This window comes from Fukomys damarensis, unplaced genomic scaffold (genome assembly GCF_012274545.1).
Source record: "Fukomys damarensis isolate Sample0158 unplaced genomic scaffold, DMR_v1.0_HiC HiC_scaffold_2, whole genome shotgun sequence".
Lineage (NCBI taxonomy): Eukaryota > Metazoa > Chordata > Mammalia > Rodentia > Bathyergidae > Fukomys > Fukomys damarensis.
In genome coordinates, this window is record NW_022900914.1 from 18,154,114 (window position 1) to 18,179,235 (window position 25,122).

General features: G+C 46.8%; 1 long non-coding RNA gene across 1 annotated transcript in view; it reads right to left on the reverse strand.

The window, feature by feature from the left end:
• Positions 1 to 1,169: 1,169 nt before the first annotated feature.
• The window catches only part of LOC104848801, a 59,660-nt gene continuing 35,707 nt past the window's right edge, over positions 1,170 to 25,122 (reverse strand). The window contains exon 3 of the long non-coding RNA XR_004517256.1: positions 1,170 to 1,251. This is a non-coding gene — a long non-coding RNA (uncharacterized LOC104848801). The remainder of the gene's footprint in view (positions 1,252 to 25,122) is intronic.

Sequence of the window (25,122 nt, forward strand, 5' to 3'; positions counted from 1 at the left end):
TGCACAAGCTGGAAAAAAAAAAAAAAAAAATCACTCTGAGGGCCAGAAAAGAAGTCAGCCAGAATCAAAATGCCAAGTAGGTCAACCTGTTCTCTCCAGGATGATGACTGAAGCCTGTAGAATTTTTTCTCCATCCTGCTGCTTTCTCTGATTCCAGTCTAACAGCCAGATTCTCTGTGCCTTAGATGTCAACTTTAACTGGCAGCATTTCTGGACCAGAGCCCCAGCCCAAACCACTTAAATTTCCAATGGAAAACGTTGCTGCACCTCCGGATTGCACTTCTGCGACTCGGATTTGAGAAGGGTGCTGTAACCTCTGCCTCCCCTGACCTAGCTGTAGAATTTCCCTGCCCCGCCTGAAGGTCCTTGCATTCTCTAGGCCCTAGCCCCAGAGTACTCGGTGTGTTCACGCAAAGCCTCCTGGGAGATTGTCCCAGCAAGCAGAGGGTTCTGGGTGAATCCCGGGTCTCATCCTGAGATTCCTCCCTTCCCTGGGGCATGATCCATCAAACAACAAAGCCATTTTCCAAATACTTCGACGCTCCTCCGAAGTGCCTCCTTCAGGATGGATTGGGCAAGCAATAGCTCTAAGCCAGCTCGTGGGCACTGGGAATACACCGTGAGTAAGGCTGGAGAGAGGAAATGGTAAGTGCAAACACCTGTCTCTCTTGGGAATGGAGAACTGACTGTAAAACGTGGTGCTGCCCCTTGGAGATAGCTTTAACTGAAAACTCTCAAACTGCTACCATCCTGAGATTTTTTTCCAAGCCTCACTTCCTGTCTTCACTGCATTTAGTCTTCTGGGTGTCGCCCCAGTGACAAGGGGGCTAAACTTGGTTCTTCGTGGCATTGCACCTCGAGCCCGGGAGAGATGTGCAAGAGGAAGACCTAGGTAGGCAGCAGGGAGGTCCAAGCCACACCATGCTCCTTTATCTCTTGGTGTTTTCCTCTGTCCAAAGCGTGCACTTGCAGTCTGTCACCTGCCCTCTCCCTGCAGAAGCCGGTCAAGAATAGCAACTGTTCTGAAACCAGCCTGAGAGTCTGGACCCACTTCTGAGGGTTTCCAAGCCAGTGCAGCTGAGGCTACCCTGCCCCTGTGCCTTTAAGGAAAGGATGCAGGTGGCTGAGCTCATCTTTCGCTGAGCTCACTGTGCAGAAGGTGTGGTCTCTGCTTCTTAATATTTTTCTTGTGCTGCCAGAATCTGAAGACGTGGAGGAATTATTGCAAAACAGCTCACCTTGCCTCTCCACCTGGGAGAACAGAAAGGTTGAACAAACATCAGAGTCTTAAGAAGTCTTTATATTCAGAGCAAGAATAATAAAGAGGCGTTTTCCTTCCGAGCTGGAAGCAATCCTCAGTCCTTGGGCCCCAGCAAGGGCCAATGTTCTGGGAAGTTCCGGACACCAAGGGCAGCCACCCAGCAGTGAGACCTGAGCTACACACGCACTGCTCCCCACTACCCCTCACAGCAGCTGGGTTTGCAGTAGTGAAGGGTGCTAACCCTAAGAACTTGGTCTCGAATTTGGTTATCAATGCCACTTATCAGCGCCATCTGCAGCTGCTAGCAATGTGGTCTTAGACAAGTTACTTAATTTTTCTGAGACTCAGTTTCTTCCGTTGTAAAATGAAGTTGGCAACAGTACATACTTCATAAAATTGATGTGATGATGACATTAGAAGGCCAACGGAAGTGTGTATAGCACATCGCATGGCCCGTAACTGGGGCTCAATAAATGGCCGAGCAATGTTGTGGGTCTGGAGTGGGAAGCCAGTCACATCCCCTGAACGGTCATTGTCTACTGGCCGATTTTGCCTATTGAAATCCCCCATCCTTTCCCCTTCTATTTAGTACTCACATCATTCTTTCATTTATTTAGTTAGATTTTTTGGAGACAGGTTCTCTCTGTGTAATTCAGACTGGCCTCAAACTCACAGCGATCCTCCTGCCTCAGACTCCATCTTTCTTTTTTTTTTTCTTTTGGTACTGGGGTTTGAACTCGGGACCTTGACTTGTGAGGCAGGCAGTAGCACCACTGAACTAAATCCCCAGCCCTACATCATTCTTTCTTGATTGGTTTCTCCCACCAAAATTTAAAGCTCACTGAGGACATAGGTTAAGGTTCAAAGGTCAACAGGTGAGTTCTGATGCTTATGGGTATCAGTATATAGGAGACATGAATCTACTGTTTACTAATAATTCTCCTTACCTGCCGCCTGATCCTCATGGGGTATTAAACCCAGCCTTTAGATCTTGCTGCTTTGCATGACTGGGCTCAACTATGTATAAGAATTTTGCAAAGCAAGGGCTGGAGATTTAGCTCAGTGGCGCTGCTGAGTTTGATCCCCAGTACCAAAAAACAAAAAACAAAAGAAAGAAAGAAAATCCACAATGAAGAATTTTGCAAAGCAAAAAGATACATCATACCAATTTGCCTTTCAATTTCTGTTCCTCTCAAATGGCTTTCAAGGTGCAAACTCCCCCAGCAACAATCATGTGCAAGGCAAACAAATTAAGAACTTTTGCTGAGCAGATATTAAATGAATCTCTGGGATGTAGTAAAAGACATATCCAAGGGTGTATTCTTCCCCTGGATTTCCTTCTGGCTCCCAGCCTTAGGTTCTGAGCCGAATAAGCCCTCAAATGGAGGTTCCTCTGGGATAAGGAGAGAAGACACGTTTAACTCTGGTTGCGAATTGCCGCTGGATACTTTGCATTCCATCACGCCATGGGTCAGGCTGCATCCCCAGGTATGGTGGTGTGTGTAAGCCATTGCCCCTAATAATAACAAAAGCCTGTAATACGGAGTCTGTAAGGCACAGAGCCCCTCAGTAATAAAAATCTGCAAATAACCCAGGAGTTGGCTTTATCCTCTTTCATCAGCATTCCGGGGAGCGCATGCTGAGCTTTTCCCTTCCGATCTTTTAGGAAATGTAGTGATAATGAGCGCGTGGGGAAGGCAGGTGGCAGATGAATAGGGGTGGTTATTATAGGCCGGGGTAGTTGCATTTAAAAGAGGAGTTGGCTTGAAAAGGAAGCGAGGGTTCAGCCTGGCTCATAACGGCTCCGAGGGAATCAGGTTCCAGACACAAGGTCCAGAGCGAGCAGGGATTTATCCTTATTCACGTTGGTATAAGACCAGGGAAAGTTCCTCAGTGCCAGGTGTAGACTGACTGCCGGAGGGGAGGGGCCCTGAGGCCACAACGGGACCTCCTCTCTCATGAGGGAGGACTCCGTCCTCTGTAAGGCTCACAGGCTGGAAAGGAGGCCTTGTGTGAGCGGTGCAATGGCCGGCTGGTCGACTTCCTGTCTTCCAAAGTCATTTCCTCTGGGAAGCCCTGCCCGGCTCAGCCAACCAGCTTGGTGGCCCAGGTCACCTAGGAAGCTCTGTTGCCCTCCAAATAGCTCACTCACAGTCCCCACAGTTAAGACTTGTGTCTGGCAGGTGTTTTCAGGGAGGAGGAGGAGGAGGAGGAGGGTGGGAAAGAACAGATGGAAAGGTCTCTGTGCTGATAATCGGTGCCCTTCACCGACCTTTCACCTGTTCATGGCCGCCAGCCTGGTGAGACTTCCTTCAGAGCAAACTTTGCCCCTTCCCTGTCTTATACCCCTGCTTTATTTTTCTCCACAGAAATGACGTTTGACATAATTTATTTTATGTTTATACATTTACTGTCTCTTTCCCCTGGGCTGTGAGGTTTGAAAAGGCAGAGTTTTTTGTCTGTCTCACTCACCATGCTCCAGGCTCTAGAACAATGTGGGGGACATGATAAGGACACAGTCAACGAGTTTTTGGAATCGAGGCTGAGCATTTTGCATGGATAACAGCCTCCAACCCTTCCTGCGAGTGAATGCTGGCCTCTGAGAGAGCCCAAGCGGTCTCCTCAGGGATGAGGGGATCCCTCTGGGCCCCAGTAGGAGTTCTGCTCTCAGGGATGGTCAAATAGCCGCTGCGCTAGTGAGTTTAAAGTCTTACAATCTGCTGTGCGTTTGCTTTTCTTCTACTTCTGCCATAAGTCCAAACTGTTAAATCAGCCCTGCTCTCTTCGCTCTCCTTTCTCCCTCTTGGCCTTGTTTCTGTCAAGTGTGAAGAGAGAAGTCAGTTTGGGTCTGCGTCTCGATTTCCCTGGGAAGCAGCTTGGCACCACAGTGTGTTGGTATTAACTATGTTTCCTGGCATCAGAACATTCTAGAGTCGCCTGACAGGCAGCCTTCCGAAGGAGGCTCGCAGGGAGGGAGGAGGTGAGCTGCCCACCACTCCCTTGGGTGGGGCCCACAGCCTGTCCTCTGCGACTCCCGACTGACTCCCGCTGTGCCTCTGCTTGCCAGAGCAGCACCCTGGCTCAGCTCGGAGGAGACTGGAGGTGCCCAGCCCAGGGCCCCGCGTTCCCCAGGGGCGCATTCAGACTGAGGGTGAAGCAAAAGGCACGCAGATGCCAAGCCAAGCGCTCCGGTTCCCGACTCCTGGAATGCGGTGGCCTGTGCCTAACCACATGGCCTCAGGAGCTGGAGCGTGGGAACGAGTCCCTGGGGATGGAGCGAAAGTGTGGCAATCAAGTGTGACTTAAGGTGAAACCAGGGCAGGCGTTGACAGATGGGAGATTGAGACCGAACTGGGCTGTCTTTAAAGGAGCACCAGTGTTTTGTTGTTGTTGTTGTTGTTGGTACCAGGGCTCTAACTGGGGTCCTTGCAGGCAGCAGCACCACTGAGTTTAGAGCCCCAGCACCAGTGTGTTTGACCAAAGGCCAGTCTTAGATAGTGCCAGACACACATAAAGGCTTTTTTTTTCTTTTAATTATGGTTTTCTCTCATAATTCTACTTTTTTTCAGTTTGTAAAATTTGTATTGGTGCATGTTTGCAGTACGTAATGATTGCATTCATGGCGGGGAGTTAGTATATGCACATTATGTCCTAATTTGTTTTCATTCTCTTCACCCTTCTTTTCTCCTCCCTCTACCTCCAGGTCCCCTTCTCTTTTACAAAAGATTTGTCTCTCTGTTTCCTATTAACAATCTTTTATTTGGCTGTTTAATTTATTTATACCATAGGTTTCTCATGTAAGAGAAACCATGTGATTTTATACTTACTGGATTTATTTCACTTAACGTTATGGTGTTGAAGAGTATGCATTTTCCTACAAATGACTCAAACCTAATCTTTATGATGGCAGAGTAGTACTCCGTTGTGTACAAACACCGTATTTTCTTTGTCACTTCATCTGTTAGTAGGCTGCTTTTGAGACTTAGCTACTATGAATTGTACTGCTATAAACATGGACAGGCATGACGTCTTTAATTTTGCCGGGGAGATACCTAGAAGATGAATAGCTGGGTCAAACGGGATTTCCAGTTTTAGTTTTTTGAGGAATTTCAATGCTGGTTTCCATAGTGATTGTACTACTTCACACTCACACCAACAGTGAGAAGGATTCCTGTGCCCTGCAACCTCGCCAACATTAGTTATTATCTGATTTCTTGATTTTTTTTTTGTGTGTGTGTGTGTACCTGGGATTGAACAACTTGGATCCTTGTGCCTGCGAGGCAGGCAGTGGAACCAATGAGCTAAATAATGGGTGGAGGTGCCCCATTATTGGATTTCTTGATGATGACCATTCTTTCTGAATTAAGACAGAAATCTTAGTGTCATTTTCATCTGCTTTTTGCTTTTCTCTAATGGCCAGAGATGTTGAACATTTTTCATGTATTCATTGGCCATTTATATTTTTTCTGGGAAAAATATTCATTTCAGTTACCCATTTTTTAATTGGGTCTTTTATTTGAGGGTCTTTTTTTTTTCAAAGCTCTTTATATATCCTAGATGGGTTTTGTTTGTTGTTGATTTGTTTTTGTTTTGTTTTGGTTTGGTTTGGTTTTTTTGAGACAGGGTCTCACTATGTAGTTGAGACTGACCTGGAACTCACTATGTAGCCCAGGCTGGTCTCGAACTCACAGTGATCCTCCTGCCTCAGCCTCCTGAGTGCTGGGATTACAGGCATGGGCCACCACACCCGGCCATATATATCCTAGATGTTAGCCCTCTGCCCTAAGAGTAGCAGGCAAAACTTTTCTCCCATTCTGTATGTTTTTTCTTCCCTCTGTTAGTCATTCCCTTTGCTGTGCAAGAGCTTTTTAATTTTATCTAATCCAACTTACTGATTCTTGGTCCTATTTGTTGTGCAGTCGGGTTCTGTTCAGAAAGTCCTCACCTATACCTATGACTTCGAGAGTTTTACTTATTTCACCTTCTGGCAGACTGAATGCTTCTGGTTTTTAGAGTTAGATCTTTCATTCATTTTGATGTAGTTTTGTACATGGTGAGAGATATGGGCCTAGATTCAGGCTTCTGGATGTGGACAGCCAATTTTCCCAGCATCGTTTATTGAAGATGCTATCGTTCCTCCTCTGGAAGGTTTTGGTCCCTTTGTCAAAGGGGTTGATGTGCCAGGGGTTGTTTCTGAATCCTTTTTTCTGTTCCATTAATCCTCATGACTGTTTCTGTTCCAGTACTGTGCTGTTTTTATCCCTGTAGCTTTGTAATACAACTTAAAGCCCAGATTTGTGATGCCTCCTGCTTTGCTATTGATACCCAGGATTGTTTTTGCTATTCTGGGTCTTTTCTGGTTCCATGTAAACTTTAGGACTGTGTTCTCTAGTTCTTTGAGGAACACTGTTGGTATTTTGATGGGGATTGTATTGTATATATACAATATATATATATAATATATAAATCAGTTTTGAAAATATGACAGTTTTAACAATATTTGTTCTGCCTATCCACAGGAACAGGGGATATCTTTCCATTTTCTGATGTCCTCTTTGATCTCCTTTTTCGGTTTTCACTATAGATATCTTTCACTTTTTTTGTTAGGTTAAAGTTTAAGTATTTAATTTTTTTGATGCTATTATGAATGATTTTTCCCCTCATTTCTTTCTCAGTGGGTTCATTTTTAGTGTACAGTAATGCTATTGATTTTGTATGCTGCTATGTTATTGAATTTGGTTTTTAATTCTAGGAATCTTTTGGTGGAATTTTTTAGCACATCTGTGTAAAAGACATGTCATCTGCATAGAATGATAAATTGATTCTTCCTTTCCTATACATATCCTTTTTAATTTTTTCTCTTGCTAATAGAAAAAGAATGGTTAATATTTCAAGCTATTGAAATCCCCAGGGGCTGGGGATTTAGCTCAGTGGTGCTGCTGCCTGATTCACAAGTGCAAGGTCCCAAGTTCGATCCCTGGCACCAAAATATATATATTGGACAGGAGTGGGGATAGTGAACATCCTTGTCTTGTTTCTGATTTTAGAGGGAAATCTTTCAGCTTTTCCCCCATTTAATATGATGTTGGCAGTCGGTTTGTCATTAATGGCTTTAATCAAATTGAGATTAGGTCTTTTTAAACCTTTCCAAGCCCTCTAACTCAGGGTGGTTTTGTTTTGTTTTTTATCACGAACGGATGTGGGATTTTGTCACAGGCTTTTTCTGTATCTACTGAGATGATTACATGATTTTTGTCCTTGCTCATACTTGTGTAGTATATTACATTTATTGATTTTCAACCATCCTTGCATCCCTGGGGTGAAGCCCACTTGATCATGATGTATGAGCTTTTCAATGATTTGTTGCATTCTATTTGTTGGTATCTTATTGAGGCTTTTTGTGTTCACGTTCATTAAAAATACTAGCTTCTATTGTACTTTTCTTTTTTAGTTGGATCTTTGTCTGGTTTTGGAATCAGGATAATAATAGCTTCCAGGAATGGCTTTGGGAGAACGCCTTCCCTTTCATTTCATTAGAGTGTGAGGAGACTGGCATTAGAGGTCCCTGAAGTTCCTGTAGAATTCAGCAGTGAATCCATCAGGTCCTAGCTCTGACTGGTTGGTAGGTTTTTTTATTTTTGTTTTTGTCATTTGGTAATTATTTATTTATTTTTACTGCTTCGATTTAACTGCCTGTTACTGGATTTTAGGGTTTTTAATATCTGCTTGGTACAGTGTTGGTAACTCATATGTATCTAGGAATCTGTCTATTTCTTCTGGATTCTCCAACTTATTGGAGCAGAGGTTTTCAAAGTAGTTACTCCTTTTTGGATTTTGGTGGCATCCATCATGATTTTGCCTTTTTCATTTCTAATTGCATTGATTTGGGTCCTTCCTTCTTATGGTAGGGTTGGCTAAGGGTGGGCCAGGGATGTAGTTCAGTAGCGCCTCACCGGCCTGGCAAGTGCAAGGTCCTGACTTCAATCCCAGGTACTGAAGAAAATAAAAGAACCAGCTCATTCACTCATTGTATTTTTTAAATCTCAATGTTATTGATTTAATTTCTGTTCTGTTTCATTAGTTTCCTTTCTTGAACTAGCTTTGGATTTGGATTCCTCATTTTCTAGGACCTTGAGGGACATGATTAGGCTATTTATTTGGGATTGTTCTATTTTTCTGATGTGCAGTCACAGCCATCATCCTCCGTTTTAAGGCTGCTTTTGTTGTGTCCCGAAAGTTCTCCACCTCCTGAGGACCTGGAATACAGGCATGCACCACTATGCCTAGCCTGATTTTGTTTTAATTCCCTTCACTTCCTTTCCCCGCTCCTTGTCTGATTCTCCTTTCCTCATTTTCACTCTTGTTTGTATTATTACTCTTAGCTCATGTTGGCATATAATGTTTATTTTCACTGAGGTTACTAGCTTCCTATACATAGCATATCTTTTCGGGGGGGATCAAACCTGGGACCTTGCGATTGAAAAGTGTAAAGTGACAGCAGAAACCCTGAAATATAATTGTTCTGTGGCTCATTCTTACACAGTTAACCCTTCCCAAAATGGCTACTGATTAAACCCTCACAAATATGTCAGGTGCCGCACTGGATTTTTTCTTGCAGAAGGAATCATTTTCAGAGTAAAGCTGCATCCTGTTTTTGCAGTTCACAAAAGCTGTGGACTTTTCTCCCGGCTAATGCTGCTGGCCCGGGCCATTGTTTCTCCCTTGAGCTCCCAGCCCTTCTGGGTTTACGTTGTGTTAGTGGGTACAGGTTTCCCCTTCCTCAGCTGGGTCAGCTTTTCCAGACTACTTCGTCCCTTTTCTGCAGAGTGCTCCATTCCTCCAGCATCTCTGCAGCTCCCTCCCAACCCCTGGAGATTTACTTTCTCTCTCTCTCTCTCTCTCTCTCTCTCTCTCTCTCTCTCTCTCCCAATTTGTTTCTTTGGGTGTCTCAATTTCAAGTTCCAGAGGGAGTATATGTTGCTGCCAGTCTCTATTCCACCACCTAAACTAATTTGGATTATAAGAAAATGCCCAGCTTGGCCCAAGGATTTAGCTCAGTGATGCCGCCCCCTGCCTCGCAAGCACAAGGACCCAAGTTCGATCCCTGCGAGCCACCTCAAAAAGAGAGAGAAAAAGAAAATGCCCCATCTGAAGGCTGTATGTATAACTCAACCACCGCGATGGCTTTCTAATGTCGGCAAAGCCCCTAACTTTATTCTTCACAGCCATCTTCCAGAGTAGATAGGAATGGCCTGCTCCCCCTTCGGCAGATGGAGAAGACGCCCGAGGAGTTAAAAGTCAAGTTTCTGCAGCTGGAGCATGTTGAAAAGCAACACTACAGAGTCTGTCTGAGGACTCAAGTGCAGGTCTCTGTTCCAGACTCCGCGAACTTCCCCATGCAGTATTTTTCCCCCCTGGGAAGGCGAAAGGTGAGATATGGAGGGAGGAGAGCAGGCTGTGGAGGTGGATGAATGGCCAGCTCCTGGGTGGCCACTGTTCGCGCGTGGAGTTCTGGCCCACGTCTAGGAGAGCTGACTCCTCCTTACACGTAGCATGAAGCTCATTCCACCACCAAATGTCTAACCCGCATCTGCTCACCATGCCTCGTTCCTTGTGGAAGGTGTGAGACACATGGAGATGAACCTTTCCTGCCCTCACGGGGATCGAGGACACTGCGGACCACGGACTGTCTACACCCCGAAAGTTACAACAGACTCGCTCTTGAATTCGTGCAGAACGTGAGATGAGGGTCACTTTGGTACCTTTTCAAATGCTCCATAAAATTCTGCTTCTGGTATCCATAAATAAAACTGTGTTGGGACACAGCCGCCTTCGCTGGTTTCTGCATTGTTGAGGGCTACAGGGGCAAGCAGTTCTAACAGAGATCATAGAGCCCACAGAGCCAAAAATATTTACGCCGGCCCTTAATTTTCTTCTGACCCTTGGAAGAAAAGCAAGGACATATTCTACAAAATTAAAGGGGTGGGGGGGAATTTTTCAAAGTGAAAAGTGTCTAGAGAGAGCTCTCAGTTCCCTCTCACGCCAGGAGTGTTTCCAGTTCTCACCGGGCTGCGGTCACAAGCGAGGTGAAGATGGCAATTGTGCCCAGAGTGCCATTGGCTCCTATCTTCCAGGCCCACTCAGGCCCCAAGCATGCTCAGGGTGCAGGGCCCAACATGGAGTCACACTCCCTCCTGTCCTCATGCTCAGAGAGGCTTTGCTGCTTGGAGCTTGAAGACAGTGACCCCATCCTTCATTTAGTGCCTCTAGAAGCAGACCTGGAGACCTCTACCTCCTGAGATCTGGGGTGTCCTGCTGGGAAAGGTCCAGTTTCCCAGTTCTATGCATCTCCAGCCACCAGGCACTGCCCCAATCCAGGCCTTAACCCTCAGATGAAATTTGCATGCCCACTGACCCTTCACAATATGGATCTAAGCTCATTTGGAACCGTGCCCTGTTCCCTCCTCACCCCATGCTTTAATTTTCCTACCCCAATTAAAAGAAGAAAAGAAATCATGCACTTTAGCCTAGAATCTAACCCCAGCTTGCAGGAGAGAGAGAACTAGGCATAGAACAACGCTGCTGCTCCGAAAGTGTTTCCAGGCTGACTTCCTCTCCTCACCTGAGTGACTTGTGCCACCAAGGTACCAGCATGGCTCAAGGACCGAGCCCACCTGGGGTGGCAACTGGGGTCACAGCTTGCCTTTGAGCTCTACCAGGGCAGAGCCCGAGGCAGGGAGACAGACGGAAGAGGCAAGCAATTGCCTACATCACTTCATCTCCCAGGGGTCTCAGAAAACTCGATGGGCCCAGCCTAATGAGAAAAGGCAGTGATAACCAACCGGTAAGAAAACAGAGGGTAGAATGGGGGAATTACAGGCCAGTTCACCTCCTTCTGCAGGGCCCTTCTGTGTCTTCATCTCTGTACTTACAAGGAGGCAAGAAAGCAGAAACGAAAGGACAGAAGAAACTGTGCACACAGAGCTTTTAAAAAAGGCGAAAGATTTATACTCTCCTAAGAAAAACCAGAGCACAACGACCCTTAAAACAACTGGCCAAACCTCCTGTCTTCTCTACCTCTGTTCCTCCTAACCCAGGTCATGATTCCGTTAAGTTGACCATGTAAAGCCTTCTGTACCTCCAGAACTGGTTTTTACAAGAGTTTGTGTTCGCTTCAATTCCATTAGCAAACTTGGAATTGCTCTCACTGATTTCTGATTCTCCAAGACAAAATGAAAACTTATGCAAAATTTTATGGGGAATTTATAAACTATGGTACACGTTGTCTCGATAGCAATGTCCTTAAAAAGCAAACTGTCAGGGACTGGTTATCAGGCACACATTAGAATAATCCCCCGGGTGAGAAATTAGAAGGGCGACATACAAGGTCCTTTCTGACTCTAAGCTCTTAAGGCTGTAAAGCTGGTAAACACCAAGCTGAGGGCAAGAAAACCCATCTAACTTGGTGGGTTAAAAAAGACTTGACAGTGTGTTTACCCCGAGCAAAGTGAGGCCAAACATTTCAAACTACAGCTGTCGCTAAAGAATGTTTTGCAAACCAGTTGGAATTTAAAGTAAAGCTCAGCAGGCGAATGATAAACCTTCCCTAAAAAGGTCATCAAATGGTGCGTGACCAAACACTGAAGTGACATTAGTAAAGATTGCTACACTGTCCAAAGTGCTTTCACATTCTTAACTGCAAAGGGGCTGGTACGTGGGCTTGGGGGATGAAACGCTTGAAAGGTCAGCATGACGGCCTCCTGCCAACAAGGTAGCCACGAGAAGAAACGGAGTACGTGGCGTCAGCTCAGAGAAGTGGGTGAAATCCTGAGCACTGCGCTGCAGGAAGGGAGAGGCAGGCGGCAGGCGGGCCGCGGCCCCAAGGCCACGGTGTGAGAGGCCCACACGCCTGTCCAGTTGCTGGTGCCCAGAGGCTGAGGTAGTAGGGACCTTTCCTTCTCCCTGATGCCGTCCCTAACCAGCAGGGCACCGTGGCAGGGAAAGTTCTAATTCCCTTCGTGCCAGGCTATTCAACCACACCCAACTCTCCATTTCGTGGGGTCTCGAAGAACATCAGGTTTGGCTAAATACATTTTTAAGTTTTGTTTCACTGTGAAATAAGTCATACAAAAGAACGTAAAACACCATAGAGTACTGTATTAGTTATAATAAGAGTAAGAATAGAATGCCTGTGTGCCAAACACCTGGCTTAAACTGAGAATGGCATATTTCAGATTCTCTGAAGTTCCCTCCACCCCGAGTCCACCCCGCTCGCCTTGCTCGCCTTCCCCACCCAGGACCAGCCACCAATTTGATGCTAGTGTCGTTCATGCCTTCGCTTTGGTCGAACACAGCTCTAATCCGTGTGTTACGGGGTCCCTAGTGGGTATGTTATTTACTGATGATGAGACCCTACCAACTGCAGTCTTCTCAATTTTCTCTCTTTGCTCGGGGTATTTTTTTAATTCATGAATTTGATTAGAACATTCTAGGTACACGGTATGTTGACATTCATTATTGGGAATTTGTACCTGTATATCACATATCTTGGTTCTTATTTTTTCCCCATTCCCCTGCCCTCCCTACAGCCCCTCCACCCCTCCCTATTTACAAAGACTTTGATTCCATTTTCTTCCTTTTCTCATATTTATTCCTTTCCCTTCTTTCCTTTCCCCTCCTCTTCCCACCTCCCCTTCCCTTTTGGACCTTTTCTTCCTAGTTCAAGTTATCATGCATTTCCATCCTTATTTATACTTCCACTTTCTCACACCAGAGAAACTATTCCATATTTACATGTGCGTCCTATTTATTTCACTTAAGAGTGTGGCCTCAATGTGACCTGCTGTTCCTCAGACAGAGGTCTGCTATCTGGAATATATAGAGAACTTATAAAAATCAGACCTTCCAAATGTAAAGACCCAAAAATGGGCATCTGAAATGAATAAACATTTCCCAAACAAAGAAGAAGAAATAGTAAACAGACCTATGAAAAAGTGTTCAACATCTCTGGTCATTGGACATTTGCAAATGAAAACAACACTGAGATTCCAGCTCACCCCAGAAAGAATGGCTGCTATCAAGAAATCAACCAATAACAAATGCTGGCCGGGCTATGGGGAAAAAGGAACCCTTCTCCGCTGTTGGTGGGAGTGCAGACTGGTGCAACCACTGTGGAAATCAGTATGGAGATACCTCAGAGAACTAGGATTAGAGGTCCCATTTGACCCAGGTATTCCTCCGCTGGGTGTCTTTCCAAAAGAATTAAAAGAATCATATCACAGCAATATATGCGCACCCGTGTTTATGGTGGCAGTTTGTGATAGCTGAAACTTAGAAACAACCCAATCGCCCATCAGCTGGAGACTGGATAATGAAAATGTGTTGGGTTTTTTTTTTTAATAAAATGAAGTACTACTCAGCCATAAAGAATAAGAAAGTAGAGACATTGATAGCTAAGTGGATGCTCAAGGGTATTTTTGAAAATTGTTTATATTGATATGCACAGCTGTAATTTAGTCACTTTTTCTAATATATGCTAGGATTTCACTGTATGAATACACCACAATCATTATGCTGCTATTTGATTCTGTTTTAGTTGTTGTAAATAAACTATTATGAGAGTTCTTGTACATGTCTCCTGCACAGAATGTGCGAGAATTTCCCTAGGGCAGAGTCCCTCAGTGTGGCTGCAGATCTGTGGCCGGCGCCCAAATATTACTGCTCAGGAACAAAATAAGGAGCTTGAGGTCCAGGGATTTAGCTCAGTGGTTCCTCCTCCGGCCTTGCAAGCACAAGGACCCAGGTTCGATACCCAGTACCAAAATAATAATAATAATAATAATAATAATAATAATAATAATAATAATAACAAGGAGCTTGAGCAAGAAGCAAAGCAACCACATCACTAAATACACCGCTCAGTTCGCTGCTATTTCTTCCTAGCACTATGCCCTCCCGAAGCAGCAGTCGATTTCCATTCTGGCACAGGCTCCTCGGTTCCTCCCCCTGCGGGTGCTTTGCAGAGCACCTCACACTTTCCACCTTTTCTGTTCACTTTCCTCCACCGTCCTCAGAGTCACTTCTCCCTCATCGGAGAGAACGTTGGCCCTCGCTCAGCATCTCATTTTGCTCAACAAACCACGATGAATAGGGATGGGCAAGCGTCAAAGGTCCTTCCCAGCCTTTTTCATCCTGAAACCAAGGAAGGGGTCAGTGCCCCTCCGGTGTAAAGACCAGCGTGCCGCTCCGCAGGGCGGCCAGCAGCCTCATGTTCCACCTCAGAGGAAGCTGGTTGCAGTGACTGAGGGTGAAACTGAGGCACTGGAACGAAGAGCAAAAACGAATGGGAACGAGAGACCACAGAGTCGCAGTCCCGACTCGGCTTCTTGGGCTCAGATACATCCTGCCCTTTCTGCCCAACCCTTGGCTTCTTGTGGCCCAACCTGCTTGGAATGATGTTTCCACTTCTGGAAAGAAAAGGAACAAACCCCAAGTTCGCCCAGGTAAATTTCACAAAGCTGGAATCAAGGTCGCCCCAGGAGGGGTGTCTTGGAAGAGTAATTGTCCATCTTCAAATCTGTGTCAGCGCAAACAGCAGGGTAAAACCAAAACCAAACCAGAGTCATGGGCAGGTAGGAGATCGGCGGTCACCGTATCCCCCCTCCCCACTCCCACCCTGTCTGCGCTCAGGTGTGTGTCGCTGTGACACTCCTGCTTGGTGACACCCTCTGGCTGCCACACGGGCCCTAGGCCCGCTCCTGCTCAAGGCGGCCAAGGCTCTCCTGGACACGGGTCTCCATGCGGTGCATACTATAGAGTGCCACTTGTCACCTCCGGGGTGATTTCTCCATATCCACACCCGGGTACCCAGGGAAGGATAAAGACCTGAGCAGCCAAATTCCAGGAAGGACACCTAGGGATATGTTTGGTAACGGGAGGTAGACAGACGAATTACATGAAGGCCCTAAGAAATAGTAGAATCTCCCAAGGAATATTCAGTCCTGAAATAATTCTTTTAAAAGCTGGAAGGTGTAATCCCGGCACACAGGGAGACCTTGTCTCAAAAATAAAGTAAAATAAAATAAAACGTGGGATGCAGCTCAGCGTTGCCGTATTTGCCTGGCAAGTGCAAGGTCCTGAGTTCACTCCCCAGTACCACAGGGGGAAATTAATTCATCGATTAGTTAATTAAAATAAAAATAAAAACTGGAAGGGATGTAAAACCATCTCCAATACCAAAAGCTCTCTGTGGGTGTTTCCTCCATCAGGACGGAGCAGCGGGCCACCTCTCCCCACCCAGATGAGGACAGCAAGTGTCACCTGGCCACACCCAGCTTGGGCAGCTTCCTCGGCTTTCCCTCTGGTACTTGTCACTGATTTACAAGATGGCTCTTGGGTTGCTGAACCCACCTTATGCCTCCTACCTCATGGCCCCAGCCTGTATGTGAGAAACCCTCAGTGTCTTGGTGACGCTGTTTCTTCCACTGAATCAAGGAGCAAGTACTTGAGGACTCAGAAAAGTAGCATCAGGGAACCGTGGAAAGACTAGAATTCAACGCATCGCCAAACTGGAGGTGAATTTGCTATCATTTTTTCTTTATTTTGTTTTGTTTGAGACAGCGTCTCACTATGTAGTTGAGACTGACCTGGAACTCACTATGTAACCCAGGCTGGTCTCGAACTCATAGCAATCCTCCTGCCTCAGCCTCCCGAGTGCTGGGATTACAGGCGTGCACCACTACGCCCGGCTGCTATCATTTCTTTTCTCTGATATCTCCTGCCTAAACTTGGTATGTAGGCACAGACTGGGACAGCTCCAGGGAAGGCTTCCAGTTCTGACCCCAGGAGTACTAAAGGCAACTCCTAAGGCTCAGAGAGAGTAAGGGACATCTCCCATTGTACTTTTGTTCTTTTTCTTACCCCTGCATTTTCTCATGCTGCTGGCCCCTAGCAACCCCACAACTACACTGTCTGGTATACCTACCAAGCGTGATGAGCACCAGCTCGTGAATGATGTTTTTCGAACACGTGGCTCAGGACAGGTCAACTCAGGTAAAGGTAGTGTGGGAGCTGGAAGAAGGAATCTGGAAGGGAAAGTTTGTCTTCCTTTGAGAGCTTTGGTCCCTGCCTCCCACAGTCTGGAGCTCTACACCACTTGTCTCCTCCTGTGTTACCAATTGAAAAGGAAAGAGTCCATATGGATCATTTTGATTTGACTCAGCAGAAGTTCTAACAGCTTCCCCTGAGGACAGCTTTCCCTGCCCAAAGATTTTGACCCTGACGGTGAAGATTCCAAGAAATCTCTATCAAGACTCTGTTCCCTGCTTCTTTTTCCTTTTTTTTTTTTTTTTGTACCAGGGATCGAACTCGGGTCACTGTGCTTTGCAAAGCAGGCTGCAGAACCACTGAGCTAAATCCCCGGCCTGTTTCCCTGCTTCTTGAGCACAAGAATCAAGGCACAAAGGGACCTCGCCCACAAAGAGTTCGGGGTCTCTGATGTGCCAGCCTGAGAACCATCTGCTCAGTTTCTCTCGGCCACACCCTGGGTTTAAAGGATCCCCAAAATTTGTCTTTGTAAAAGAATATTTCCCCCGATGCCCTTTTTGACTTACTGTTTTCAAGAAAGGATAAATTGGATTTTAAGAATATCAGGGCACTTTTTTCACGATCTAAAGCAGAAAGGAAGGAAGAAAGGAGGGAGAGAAGGGAAGAAATCTAAAATGTAACAGGGTGTGGAGCAGTTAGCCTGATGAGAAAATAGACAGCACAAAAGGGCTAATGGGGGTTTGGAGTGTAGCTCAGAGATGAAGGTTGGGTTTAGATTGCTCCAGGCTCTGGGTTCCACCTGCAGCACCAAAACAGAAACAAACAAGCAGACAAAGAAGACCAGCCTCAATTTGATATGCAATAAGATTTCATACACTCTCTCCTCAGACCGCTCTCACAGCATCCAGTTTCGTTTTTAATAAATTAAACAAATCTTTCCTTTATTTCAAGTACTCAGAATCCCCCCCTAAGGTCTAAAGGGCTATTATTAATAATTCATTTTAGGGCCGGGGATTTAGCTAAGCAGTTCAGTGGCCTGCCTCACAAGCGCAAGGACCTGAGTTCGATCCCCAGTACCAAAAAAAAAAATAATAATAATAATAATAATAACAATAATAATAATAATAATAATAATAATTCATTTTATTTGCATCACCCTTCAGACCCTTCAACGTGTTTCACTGCTTCCAGTTTTCACAGCCCCCGTGCAGGGTGGACAGGGCAAGCCTTTCGTCTCACTCTAAGGTAGCTAAGGCTCAGAAAAGTTAAGTGAATTATCCAAGACAGCCAGAACAGAGCCCAGACTAAACGTCAGAAATTCTGATGCTCAGCCTGGCGTTCTTTTCCTACCACTGTGCTGCTTAAGTTGCTTCCCGATAATGTCTCAGACTGCAAAAGGTATGAATTAGAGTGTAAAACCAGTCAAGTCACCATGGTGTGTCGAGGCTGGGGGTTTAGCTCGGTGGTGCTGCCGCCCGCCTCGTAGGCACAAGGTCCCAAGTTCAATCCCCGGTATAAAAAAAAAAACAAAGGACGAGGACAGAATGACAGCTTCGGACATCTTGGGCATTTTATTGCCTGCAGACACCCCAGAGCTTCTGCCCACTGTGGGTCATTAAATCAACTAGTGGGTTGAACAATATTTCTGAATAGAAAATATCCCACTGCATGGTATGGCAAAGTTGAGGATTATTTCCAAAAATCTTTGTTACTATGTGTATGATGCAAAAAGCCCACTTAAAAATAAGAAAAACTATGAATCCTTGTTTTAGAGGTCTTTTGTTTTGTTTTGTTTGGGGGGATGGTTACGGTACCAGGAATCAAACTCAGGGCCTCGCGCTTGCCAGGTAGGCGCTGCGCCATTGAGCTACATCCCCGGCCCTACATTTGAAAATCTCTACTTTTGTTTTGTTTTGTTTTGTTTTGCTTTGTTTTTTGAGACAGGGTCTCACTATGTAGTTGAGACTGACCTGGAACTCACTATGTAGCCCAGGCTGGTCTCGAACTCACAGGGATCCTCCTGTCTCAGCCTCCAGAGTGCTGGGATTATAGGCGTGCACCTCCACGCCCAGCAGGAATCTCTATTTTAAGGAATATCTTTTAGCCAAACTTCTAGCTGTTGCAGTTAAATGCTTTTGTACTCCCTACAGGTGTAAATTAGTGCAAAAAATGGCCTTTGAATGTAGTAAACAAAACTTGGGGGGCTATTTCAGTGAGGATCCAATTATCCAGAACACTCGGGGAATTCAATGTCCCGGCTAACTGAATCTCTTCATTAAGAAAGACAAAATGAAACTCCTCATCTGGACACGTGGTCACAGAACAGCAGGGGCGGAAGGGACCTTGGAAATCGGCTTCACCGTCTCCCTCACTGTTCTGTGGGCAGAAGCCGAGGCCATGAGGAAGTGGTTTACCCTGGGCTCTGGGGTCAGCTGTGAATTCAAGCCAAGTCCAGGGCCCACATATTGCTTGAATCTGCTGTGCTCCTGGGCTGAATCTCAGGAAGCCATTCCTAACCCTTGGGGTTGCTTCTTTAAATAAAAGCCCAATTTTCAGCTTGTCTCTTGCCATTTGCTTCTTCTCAGAGCTCACTGCAATTGGTTTTCAAATTTAGAGCAAACATCAAAGGCAAGGTAGCACCAAAAGGTTGGAATGAATCACTGAGCCTCCTTCTCTCTCTCTCTCTCTCTCTCTCTCTCTCTCTATCTCTCTCGGATTTATTAGAGTTCATTTTTCTTATTTGCTGTGATCTTGTTTCTTCATGTACAGGATTGGAATTCCAGGCACAGGGTGAGAACCTTTGTTAATACATTTTTCAATATTGCTTGAGGCTGAGAGAGGCTGTTCTCCTGCTTGGAAAGCTAAACCATCCCTATTGCCCGGTGTGCTACAATTCCTGCCTATTAGCTATTACGAGTTCTATCATGTGAGAGCAACCCTGGGAAGCCAAAAGACACAGTATTGCCCTCCAGGAACATGTTCTGGACTCGGCACACATCGCTCACTCAGCACACACACAAGCACCTGCTATGTGCCCTGCGCTGTACCAGGCACTAGGGTACTAGAGAACTAGAGATGCAGAGAGGACAAAACGGAAAGATCCTGACCTTACTTAGCTCACATTCTAATAGCAGCAAGCAAGCACACAGCACACAGATGGACAAGGGAGTATATAGGATGTCAGGTGGCAATAAAGGCAAAGGAAGGGAAAACAGGCCCGGGGACGGCAGGGGACGCTGAACTGGGTGGCTACCATTTCGATGCAGTGGCTTTGCCGGCCGCAAGGGAAACTTGAAGAAAATGAAGGAGTGACGATGTCACTGTCTGAAAGAAGAGAGCTCCTGGCGAAAGAGGTGGGCGTGTCTTTTCTGATACGTGTACCTCCCGTCGAGTGCCAGTGATTTCGGCACATTAAGTCCTCCTCAACAGTGGTACAGTCTTAGAAGTTATTAGGCGCCGGTTTCTGGATAAGACAAACAGCTCTGATCCATCCCATCAGCAAGCATGTGTGCCAATACCCGGCTTTCTGTGAGGAAAAGACACAGGCCAGCCCTGCCCTCCAGAACGCGACCCTCACACTGGTCAGGGCTATGGGGTAGGCCCGTGCTGCAAAGGAGGGAAGCAGTAACCTGCACATCTCCCTGGAATAAGAAGAGGACGATTTCAAGCTCAGAAAAGCACAAGCCGGAGAGCACAGATGTAGGAGAGAGGGAGGTACAGCCAGGGCCTTCAGTTTATGACCTGGTTACAAGGTGAGGGTCCGGAAATGAAGACAGGGCCAGGCAGAAATGTGGCCCTGGCTGCAGTCTCCACAACGCGACAAAAATGCTTCGCAGCAGCCAAAAAAGTGGGGTGAGGTGGGGGCTGCTGTGTGGGGAGAGGCTCTGCAGAGCTGGACAGGAGCACTTCATAAAGGCACATGTCTTAATATTTTCAGCAGAGAAGTGCTAGAATCAGGTTTGCCTTTTATAAAGTGTCCACTGATGGAAAGAGAGTCTCAGATGTCCCCGTTTGGAAACGTACTGTTGCCTTTGCTTAGCTCTTCTGGGTGAAGGATTGGATAAGAACAAGCGTCACCACTTCCACTGACTGAGGCTTGGGTTTCAGATTCCCAGAGCCAGTCGCACAGGGCTGGAATCCTGCAAAGGTTTCTTTGCCCTCCCCTTCCCCCTCCAAAATATTGTCCCATGACCAGCTTGCAAGTGTCTGGCCACCTGTCACGGGGGGATCCCTTCCTCCTTCCTGTTGGGTTAAACCTTCCTTTCTGCCAGAACTCCCTTTAAGAATGGGAACCTGGAAGGCAGGCCTAGGTGGGTGCCAAAGGAGAGTGCCTGGAGGGGTCCTGGCCAGCGTGACGACCCTGGTGTCAAAGGGTCCAGGTCTCAGGGGAAAGAAGGGCTCACAGCGAGGGGAGACTGAGGGCCATGATGCCTGCACTGCAGCCGGTTTCCCACTGTCATCCGTTGATTTATTCAGTCAAAAAGCATTTATTGAACATCAAAACGCACATCGCCATTCTTCTCCTAGGCGCAGCATGGCCTCTGGAGACAGGGTGTTTGGCAGAGTCCCTTAGCAAGCCACGAGGACACTCAGAGCCCTTGGGCAGCAAGCGGGCCGCTGCGGGTCAGCACGCGGTCCCACAGCCGCTCAGAGGACGGGGGTGCACACATCACACTCTCAACAGCAGCTCGGAGTTCAGGGAAACCGAATATTGAGAGATGGAAGGTTCCGAGGAGCATTAAAATACGAATGCACGGTGGGCGGGTATACTATCAAAATAGTCCGGCTAAAAATAGTGTAATTCCACCCCGTGGCCAAACCCTATTAGGTTTCGCATTCGAGTTCACAGTGTAAGTGTAGCCTCCTTTGACTTTATGGGGACAACTTTGTGAAGGAAAAGGGTCTCCTCTACCGTTTTTTGGTTTGGTTTGGTTTGGCTTTTTGTTTGTTTGTTTGTTTGTTTGGGGTTTTTTTGTACTGGGTGGACTCGGGTCCTTGCAATTTCAAGGCAGGCAGCGGAACCATTGAGCTAAATCCCCAGCCCCTCCTCTACCGTCTTTATATTCAACCCTGCGCTGGCCCCTCCTCCCAGTTGAGCCAAAGAGCTTTAGAGCAGCAAGGACCAGAAAGAAATTGTTGACCCTGGAACTACTGAGAGCTGAGAAGGCTTTGGGAGTGATTTAGAAGGGAAGTTGGTAAGTCTTTTAAATCCCACGTTTGATTTATCTCCTTTCAAAGTTAGAACCACAGTGGTCATGCATAGCATCTCCAGCATTTACTTAGCATCTCCTGTGGGCCAGGTTTTAGACAGCCAAGGACAATGGACACGGTCCCAGATGTGGACAAGCTCATGTCACACTCAGGTCTAACCCAGGCCAACGGCCCTGAGAAGCCAACTCTACCTTCCAAGCTCATCCCGGAGCCCGACAAAGGTGCAGCTGCCATGGGGAGAGGTGGCAGGCAGGGCCCAGGCAGCAGATTTGTGGCTGGGCCCATTTCAGCCCTTCCTACAGCGCTGGGCCCAGGGTTCCTGGTCCTATTCCACCCGACCCTGAGCTCTCGACCACCCATCCATCTCTGCAATGGAGGAGTGGCCTCTCTCTGGGACGCTACCACAATGCAATATCGTGTTTCACCCAGACTTTCTCCCCCTGGTCTTTTGACTGTTCCTTTCTCCTGGTGACCGAGGAAGCCAGGCAGGCCCAGAGTGGCCAAAGGCAAGAGGAAGTGGCTAGGAGAGGAACACTGAGGACACCAGGCTAGGCGGGGCAGACCCAGTGCCGCCACAGCCCACAGAGGAGCCTGGAAGAAAGGTTAGTGAGGGTTCCCCAGGTCCCCAAAGCCGAAAGGCCCCTCCATCTGGCTTCTGTCACATGGATCTGTGACATATTCCACATTGCTCCACAGGGAGCATTTCCAGACTCAGGAAGAAGTCCCCAGGCACGTTAGGGTCGCAAGGAGGCCTGTGAGGTCTCCTGTGTGGGACAAGAGGGCGTGACTCCCCAGAGGGAGAACTCATAACTCCGCTTCCTTGCAAAGCTCTTGGTCTTTCTCTTTCTCTTTCTTTCTTTCTTTCTTTCTTAACAAATCAATTTTCCAAAGTTAAGAGGCAACAGTGTGGTACAGAAGCAATTAAACTAGAGCAGGGTCACACAACCTGAACCTCCTTAATTAGCTGTGAGAGATTAGCCAAGTAATTTAAGTCTGTGGCCTAGTTTTCTCATCAGAAATACAGGACAAATGATATTCACCCTCCCTGCCTCAAAGACTGTGTGTGAGGAGCAGATGGGGGAGTAGGCCTAGGAAGCCTGGGAAGGCTGGAGCCCTTCGATCCACTGCACAGTGAACGACAGTGGGAGGAGTGAGGGTGGCATCATCCCTGTCGACCAGCACAAACAGCCCGCCACCCCCGCTGCCAGGCTCCATGCCCTCAACGCTAAGGAAGCCAACAGATACATCTCTGAATCTCCCCCTCGTCGTTAAAAAAAAAAAAAGCATATGGATTTTCCTGGCTACACTAAATTTGCTATTAATTCTTCATAAGGCATTGGCAGAATTGCAGTTCATCTCCTCTTTTACCCCCTGCCCCTACCCCAGTTCCATTTTCTAGAGATAAGATAGATAAATACATATAAATATAAGTCTAGATATCAGGACACTTCCAGCTGCAGGTACCCACATAAACCATCTGAAAGAGGCTTAAACAATAGAAAAACTCTAGTACAGGCTCCTGTTAAAAAGTTTACCAAGGGCCAGGGATTTAACTCAGTGGTTCTGCCACCTGCTTTGCAAGCCCAAGGACCCTAGTTCAGTCCCCAGTACCAAAAGAAAAGTATGCCAGTGTCGTGGCCCATCAGTGTCCTGCAGGACTCAGGACCTCAGGTTCCTGGCCTGCCATTTTCCTGAGCCAGTGAGTCCTCCAGCCCACACCACAGGCTGCACAAGAGCTGTTTCAGTGCCACACAGCACCTTCCACCTTCTCCCCCGATCCATGCAGGAACGGAAGGGAAGCTTTTTCTCCATTGACTCTTTTCTAAGTGCAGAAAAGGTCTAAAAATGCTCCCCTTGCAACACACACACAACTCCACATAGATCCAGCAGTGGGAGAGACTTGGAAAGAGTGTGTGCCTCTCTGGTGACAGTGACTGCCAGCAAGGAAGAGGGACAAGGGAAGGGGATGGCCTGGAAGAGACGCTGTGGGGCTGGTGAGGGTGGGTGCTAGAGTGATTAGGACGCAAAGATAGAATTCATTCTTGGTAAATAAAGAAGGAATTCGTTTCAGAGTAGTAATTGGCCTCTGCGATCACTGCGGAGCTAAGGAACGTCTGAAGTCACCCTGCAGAACTGGGTCACCAAGTAAGTGACCGTTTGGTCTATGCTCTGAAAGCCAAAGGCTCCAGAATCACACTGACTTGTCCACAAACAGGACAAACAGCTCTGTGACTCCACAGTGTCTTCTGCTGTCCACACTAGCTCAACAGGTGCCCGCCCTTGGCACCCACCAGGGCCTGGACACAGGCTTCCACTCCGGTTTCTGCAGAAAATTTAAAAACTTCCTCCACCAAATTCAGCAGGATGGTCTTGACCCCCACCTCAGTTCAGTGGTCCAAGCCTCACAGACAGGGTTCTAATGGGCAGAACCAAAATAGCAGTAATCACAGCTGCAAGGAAGTCTGGGAAATGTTAGCTCTCCTGCATTTCCCAAGGTGCACTAGAAGGGTGGAGAGCAATGAGTCCCATCCTCACCAGCTCTGCCATGGCTTCTAACTTCAAGTTGGGTCAGTCTGTATGTTTAGGGGGGCTTATCCCTGACTCCGGGTCTTCAGCCCATGACAATCAGCGCACCGCATTTTCCTGGCCACAGTAACTGGCTCAGGACCACCAGTGACCCAGAGCTACTCAAGCTGATCAAACCTTGGGACCTCTGTTCAAGTTCCTGGAAGAGAGGTTTGCTCTTTGCAGCTTGCCAGGAACCTGAAAAAATCCGGAGCTACTGTATCTACTGCAAAACAGCCTGTCTGAGAATAGAGGAATCTAGAACAAGGCAAAGCCAAGAGACAGAGAGAAGCTGGGATATGGTATCAACTCGAACCTAGATTCTGCCGTCCCTAAAGCCCCCTGGGATTTTTACTTACCTGAGCCAGAATCTTTATGTTCAAGTCGATTTGAATTGTCATTTACAAGGGGAAAAGAAGATACAGTAATATTATCAAAGACTTACTTTGGTCAGGAGATAACGAGATCGGTCTCCCGGCTCTCCCAGAGCTAACTACTCACAGTGAAGTGACAAAGCCCAGGGAGCATGGGAAAATGTGTGCTGCTAGAGCTAGTGCTGGAGCTCAGACAACTGCAGGCTTTATTTTTATTCTGTTGATAAGTAATTTTTAAAGCTGGTGCCTTCCTATAATCCCAGCACTTGGGTGGCTGAGGCAGAAGGATTGCTACAAATTCAAGGCCAGCCTGGGCTACCCGGTGTGTTCAAGGCCAGCCCAACTATACAGGGGAGCCTTGACTCAAAAAAAAAAAAAAAATTTAAGACCAGTCCTATCTCTGAATTGCTAGTAGGCTGGAGATTTGTTACACTTGCCCTGAAAGTTACAGGGATCTTAACACTTTCCTTGGGGGAATTCCACTCAAAAGTAGCAATGGTATCAGAATGCATTTTTTCACATGTATTTGAAAATGGGTATTTAAAATTTTGCATTTTGGATTAATAAACATATTTGTGGGGCGGGGGACAAAATCCAGGGCCTCATGCATGCTAGGCAAGTGCACTACCATCAGCTACGTCCCCAGCCCAAACATTCTTTTTAATC